Here is a 6,916-nt window from a genome sequence, read left to right as displayed (position 1 = left end):
CACACACCTTCCTTCCTTCCTTCCTTCCTTCCTTCCTTCCTTCCTTCCTTCCTTCCTTCCTTTCTCCCTCCCTCTCTCCCTCCATTTGTTCGTTTGTTCGTTTGTTCGTTCGTTCGTTCGTTCGTGCTGGACACTGGAATGCTAATTCTCTGAGGCAGGACTAAGAATGCTGAGAGCAGGAAAGAATGGCTTCTGCTAGACCATGAGTTTTTTTCTGTCTAATCAATTAGAAATGTGCTGTCACCGCTACTCTAGAGAGCATGGAAAGTTGCAGTTACCATATCCCCAGCTCTGTAATCCAGCATGCTGCTTCTTGCTTTGAGAACCTAGTAAAACACTAGCAACCCACTTTTTCCCTTTATTTTTACTCAGCCAAGTACAAAGCCTACTGTAATTTGGCCTGGGAGCCCTGGGGAACAGATGGTTTATGTAGAGTGACACCATGGATTATTCCTTTGAAAATTTCCTTTATAGTCTTTTTCAATGGTTAATTATTGTTGGACTTTCTTGTACATTCCTTATCTTTTTTAGGCAAATTTATTAAACCAAAAGCTATTTTAAATGTTTTTATGTATATGTGTTTGTTTTTATACTAACAGAAAGCAAACTGATATTCTTTGCTCCAGTCTAGGCACCCTCCAAGTTACCCTCTTTACCATGTGGTTGTTGCTGTTAAGTACTGTGGAGTCAGTTCCAACTCATAGTGACCCTGCACAGGGTTTCCGAGGCTATAAATCTTTACAGGCGTAGAACAACTAATCTTTTTCCCGTGGAACCACTGGTAGTTTCAAACTGCTCACCTTGAGGTTGGCAGCCAGACTCATAACCACTACGTTACCAGACGCCTTTACTAGTCAGGCAAGGCTTTTGGGCTAATAAATGGGCTCAAGTGACATGTACGTCTTCTTTTAGGTGTCTCAAATACATCTTCAAATTCAAAATCATGATCCTCCATCTCAAACCTACTTACCGTACAGATTTTTCTTTTCTTTTGGTGAATGGCCACCCACCTCCAATAATTCAGTAATCAGAGTCTCAGTTATTTCCCTAAGTATTGCAGTTGTTCCCCATCCCCCACTGTTCTCTACTTAGTAGCCAAATGAACTTTCCAAAATACAAATCTGATCACATTAGTTCCTTGCTTAAGTATTGGGGTGCAGTGAATTGTTAAATATGGCTCTTTAATCCGTTGTCTTTGTAGCTCCTACCAAATGACTTTTTGCTGAGCAGTCAAGTAAGAGAAGATAGGCGAAGAAGCTGGGAGGATTATATGTGTCATCTGAAATTTAAGAAAGACTCTTTGCATCAAAATAAAATCAACTTGCTTGTAAATAATTGGAAATTTAATGAGGGGATTGGTCAATTTTGTCATTCTGCTGGATATAAAATGAACCATCTGAGCAGCAGAAGAGGGGATCTTACTATCATTAAAAAAGAAGAACCAGGAGTAGAATGCATCCTTTGTTCCCCAAGATTCCTGTGTGTTGACCCTTCTCAATCCAGGAGACAGAGGGCTGTGATACCAGAGGAGTGGCAGAGGAACGGCATCAGCAGAACCAAGAGCCAGAACATGAGACAGGTGGTGGGCTTCCTGGCTCATGGAGCAAGTAAAGCTGAGTGATATGGCAGGAGGCTCGCTTTGTGGAATGTGGTTTTCTGACCTACAAAGCTAGAACTGAGTGTCTTTGGGCTGTGGTTTATAGTTTAGTGCAGTGCCCTGTGGATATTTATCTGCAGCCCTAAAATGGCTTTGTAACACTACCCAAGCAGGGCTGAAGCTAGACCAAGAGACTGAGGGCCGGAGAGAACCCTGCCTGGGACACGTGCTGACCAGAGAACTGTATCCTGAATATTTCTGATTCTGAATTGCAATCTGTTAACTCCCCTAATAAACCTCAAAACTTTGAGTATTTTCTGTGAATTCTGTATGGCTATCACAATGAATTATAAAACCCAGAAGTGATGTAGAGAGTGCTGTGGACAGGATGGCTGGTGTCAGAATTGGCAAAGGAGGGTAGAGGGTGGAGGAATGTGTGACCTAAGCCTCATATGAATTGTCCAAGGGCTGATGCTGATAGTGATTCTCCTTTTCCCTCCTTATGAAGCCAAAGGAGGTCAGACACCTGCCCCCATATCCTTTTATACAAGTATCTATAATAGTTGCCCATTGATGTTGGAATAAATATAAATCTCAGCAAGTATAGCTTATAACTTGTGAATGCTCTGTCTACCTGTATATTTTTTTATTCTTTCTCTATGTTCTATCCACGGACAGTCATTCATAAATATTTTGCTTTCTACATATATTCAAAATGTATCTGCTTATCTTCGACACCAATGCTACCACTGTTTCTCAGGCAAATAATTTTTTCTTTACCTTGAGTTTTTTCTGTGGTGACCACTTAACAGGTTTCCCGGATTCTACTTTTGCCTCTAATCAGTTCATCTCCATATAGCTGTGAGATTCATCTGTTAAGTATATATATACTCATGTAACTGCTCTTATGAACTATTCCATTGATAGTTATATGAGTGTAACTGCTCATGTAACTGCTCTTATGAACTATTCCATTGTATTTAGCATACAATGCCATCTTTTTATTGTAGAACCTAAGACCCTCTGTGATCCGGCTTGATCTTTACATTTTAAGTTACACCCCAATATTCATCTATCCTTATGCTGCAATTTTAATGATGATGATGATGATGATACCCAATATTACTGTTGATATTGCTAAATGCCATCTAGTTGGTTCCGAATAATGGCAACCCTGTATAGGGATTCCAAGGAGTGGCTGGTGGATTTGAACCACCGGCCTTGTGGTTAGCAGCCCAGTACTTATTCTATAGCACCACACCAGAACTCCACCCAATATTACTGTTGTTGCTATTGTTAAATGCTGTCGAGTCAGTTGCAACTCATATCTAGCCCTGTATAGGGTTTCCAAGGCTCATCTGGTGGGTTTGAATTGCTGACTTTTCAGTTAGCAGTTCAGTACTTATGGTTACCAATTATTAAATGTCTTCTATGTACCCACCCTGTTAATACATTATCTGTTGTTCTCATTAAAAACAAAAACAAAAACACTTTAAAGTTAGGTAATACAGAATCACTGCTCCAGAGATTGATTATGAACTGGAGTGTTGACTATTGCTTTGAAATAAAAAGTATTATTTATCACATTAAGTGAGTATTCTTTTACTTGCTTTCAATTTACTAAGAGATTTTATGAAGAATACAACACAGAATTTAATATCTTTTGCTATTCATTAATATAAGGGAGCTCTGGTAGCGTAGTGGTTACAAATCGGGCTGCGAACCTTAAGGCCAGCAGTTCGAAACTACCAGCTGCTCCGCGGGAGAAAGATGAGGCGTTCTGCTCCCGTAAAGATTTACAGCCTCGGAAACCCTGTACAGGGTCGCTATGGGTCAGAACCGACTTGACGGCACTTAGCAACAACAATTCATTAATATGGTCATTATGATTTTGTTTGTTGATGGGGGTATATTTTGGTAGAAGAATGCTAATATGAAAAGATCTGACATTTGAGAAATTAATCCTACTTTGTCCTGGTTTTAAAATCTTTAATATACTGCTAGATTTGCTTGATTAGTACTTTGTACATAGAATATATGTATATATATATATATAATAGAGATTTATATATGTATACATACTATCACTTTCAATAAGAAAAGCATGTCATCTGTGTATCTCAGGTTGTTAATGAGCCCTCCAACAATTTTGATGCTGAGTTTTTTCACTTCATAATCTTTTCTTTCTTTCTTTCTTTTTTTCACCAGAAGCATCATTACCTTTATTAAAAGAATGAGATAATTTGGTTTGGCAAAGCCTCCAGTCTAAGTTTTGCAAACAATACCCAAGCTTTATGTATTTCCTCATACTTTTACTGTCAAGGCCCAAGAGGTTTAGGGGACTGGATTCTCATCATCAAATGTGCCTAACCTTGTAGGCTACTACCTCAGACCACCCCTTCTTTGTCCCTCAATTTCTGTTCTCCATGTACACTCATAACCCCTTGGTGAGCTTATCCAGATTCCTGACTTTTAAGTACTATTCATACACTGACTCTCAAGTGTGTATCTCCAGTCCAGACTCCTTCCTGAAGCCTAGTGTGTAAATCAAGATCTGCCTACATTACAGTTCCATTTGGGTATCAAAAAGACATTTTAAATTTAATTGCATCCAAAATTTAACAATCTTTCCCACAAAAACTTCTAAATTTCAGTTGAAGGCACTACCAGTCTTCTAGCTGTTCACATCCAAAACCTCAGAATCCAAGAATGAGTGAGAAGCGGAGTCTGACCAGCAGCAGTCCTGGTTATCTGAAAACAGTGGGAATCTTGCATACTGGTATCAAATGTACCATAGAGTCATGAAGAGGTTTTCTGAAATATGTTTGAAGTTAACTCATCTTAAGTCTGAGACTTGGATTTTGACATATTAATTTCTTTTGAATACACCATTTTTGCAAGCTAGGAAACATAATCAAATGGAGCCATCTAGTTCTTTGGTGACCTAAGCTGTTTTCTGATCGTCAGCTAATGATAAGGTGTAAAACTCTAGATAATAACTACTTATTTTTCATTAAGAAACTGACTAAGATCCAGTCCTGGGAGGCATGACATAAAGAACATTTTGATCCACAAAAGACAGAATGGCTCAAATTACATGCTAGCCAGCCTTTCATTGAGCCAGGTTAGAAATGGTGAACAACGAAAATGTTTACAAAGCGACTTCAAAATGTTTGTAGAAAATGGAATGAAAAATCATGGAATTTGTCCAAGAACTTTTTGAAGCTCCCTATGAAAACCTGTTCAGAGGTTTCAAAAATTCCTGGTGCTGCACATAAGCAGGTAAAGAAATTTTCTACATTGTGGAAGTCCAGCTCTCGCAGGGTCGTGAGACTCGGGAGGAGACGCAGAATTGGCGAAAGTGAAAGTAATCGAGGATTCTCCGTTTAGTTGACTGATGGAGCTCTCTCTGCTCCGGTTCAGCAAGTCTTTATTTATACTTAAAATAACACAATGCATAATGATTTGATACCTTGATTTTTCCCTTGAATTATTACACATTTTTAATCATAACATTCTTTCACACTGTGATTATAAAACCGTAACAAAAGTATTTCTAGAATGTCCCACCTGACCTTTCCATATCCTGTTCATTTTCTAATCATTAAGCATTTTCCTTTTCTACGTAAGTGATAGATTGTTTCTCCTTATTCCTACTAAAAGCTCAAGTTAAGCCTTACACAAGTCATTTCCACCTCCCAGACCCCTGATTACATCCTCTTACTAATATGTTTCTATCGACTCAATCATCATTGCCTGCCTCTACCACCTTATTGTTTCTACTAGCTAATTATCAGTCTTCTATCCTACATAAAGTACTACTATTTTCTATATTAACAGCATTACTAACATCTATTCAATTATTTTGTTTTTCTAAAATATTCATTAAATTGCTTAACCACAGTGTTTCTATGTTTCTTTCTTTTGGGGCCATGAGGCATGTTAAAGGACCCAACCTAGTTAATTGCTGCAGGAAAGGTAGATTATTAAATTTTGACCACCTTTCATTTATGTTCACCATTCTCTACCCAATTACGTAGGTTCCTATATGTGGTAGTGGGGGGTTTTGTGGATTCTGGCCGGTAATTGACTTAGGTGGGGCCTATAGGGTCAGTCAACTTTAATTTAGTTTTTATCTGCTTCTGTGATCTCATAAATGCAGCTGCTTTGTACTTGGGTTTTGTGTGAGAGGGAATAGATCATAGTGCCTTAATTTGTCTAAAATTCTCTTTGAATCGAATCCAGTGAAGCTGAAACAATTGTTCCAAGACTGGTTTTTCCTAAGCTCTGCAGAACTCACAGTAAGAGCCGTGAATGTGGCAGTACAATATATCCCCACAAGTGGAATCAGAACCATCCCAAAGAAGAGATATAAAGAGTGCTTTGCCAAAAATCATCTGCTATGCTGATGTTTTCTCCTTTTGCCAGGACTGTGTCAAACGGCAACAAGGGATCGGCTTCCAGCACTACATGTGGTCATACTGACATTTGGTTTTTACCATTCTGGTGTCCCAGTAGATTTTCTTGTGTTACATCCACTAGAACACAAAGTTAGAGAGAAGTGTTGGGGTTAAGATACTGTAACTATTTTCAAAATAAATTACTTAATTGAAAACAACAACAATAAAAGAAAAAAACAGACATACTGCATTTTCCCATTTGCCACAAGAATAAAAGGACAAAGATGATTATTTAAAAGAAATGTTCAGCTCTAAAAAGGATAGTTGCTACAACATGTTCCACTACAGACTATCTTCCTGTTTCTTCATAAAATGAATGTCACTATTCTTCCATGATATAGATTCATGCGGAAACACTTGTCAAAGGTTTTTCTGTCAGGTCCAGGAGGTGAAAAATAAAGCATGCCTTATTTAGTTACCTGCAAACTCAGGTAACATCTTTGGGATAAACCTATATAATCTAGCCATAGCTTTGTTAAATATCTGCAAACTACAAAATACCTTAGCCCTTAGGTAGTTTCTGCCTCATGTGTTAAATTGAACTCATTCTCATCTATGACTCTTCTCTGGCACGAAGTGGATGCTAATCATCAAAGTCTGGAATGTCATCATAGGAGTATCCCCGGTAGCCTTTAGATGCATAGTAGGTGATGCGAAGGTGGTAGAGTCCTGGCAAAAACATCAGGATGCCAATGATTAGGACAGGAATGGCATGCTCAGCATGCAGGTTGAATAAGTATGGTGAAAGAATACAACCCTAATGCACACCTTTCTTAATGTTCTGTTCAAACAACTGCCTCTTGGTCCATGTACAGATTCCTCATGAGCACAATTAAGTGTTCTGGAATACTCATACTTC

The sequence above is a fragment of the Chrysochloris asiatica genome, unplaced genomic scaffold (genome assembly GCF_000296735.1).
Source record: "Chrysochloris asiatica unplaced genomic scaffold, ChrAsi1.0 scaffold00051, whole genome shotgun sequence".
NCBI classification, from domain to species: Eukaryota; Metazoa; Chordata; class Mammalia; order Afrosoricida; family Chrysochloridae; genus Chrysochloris; species Chrysochloris asiatica.
The sequence above is the reverse complement of the archived record's forward strand: the minus strand, read 5'-3'. Positions refer to the sequence as shown.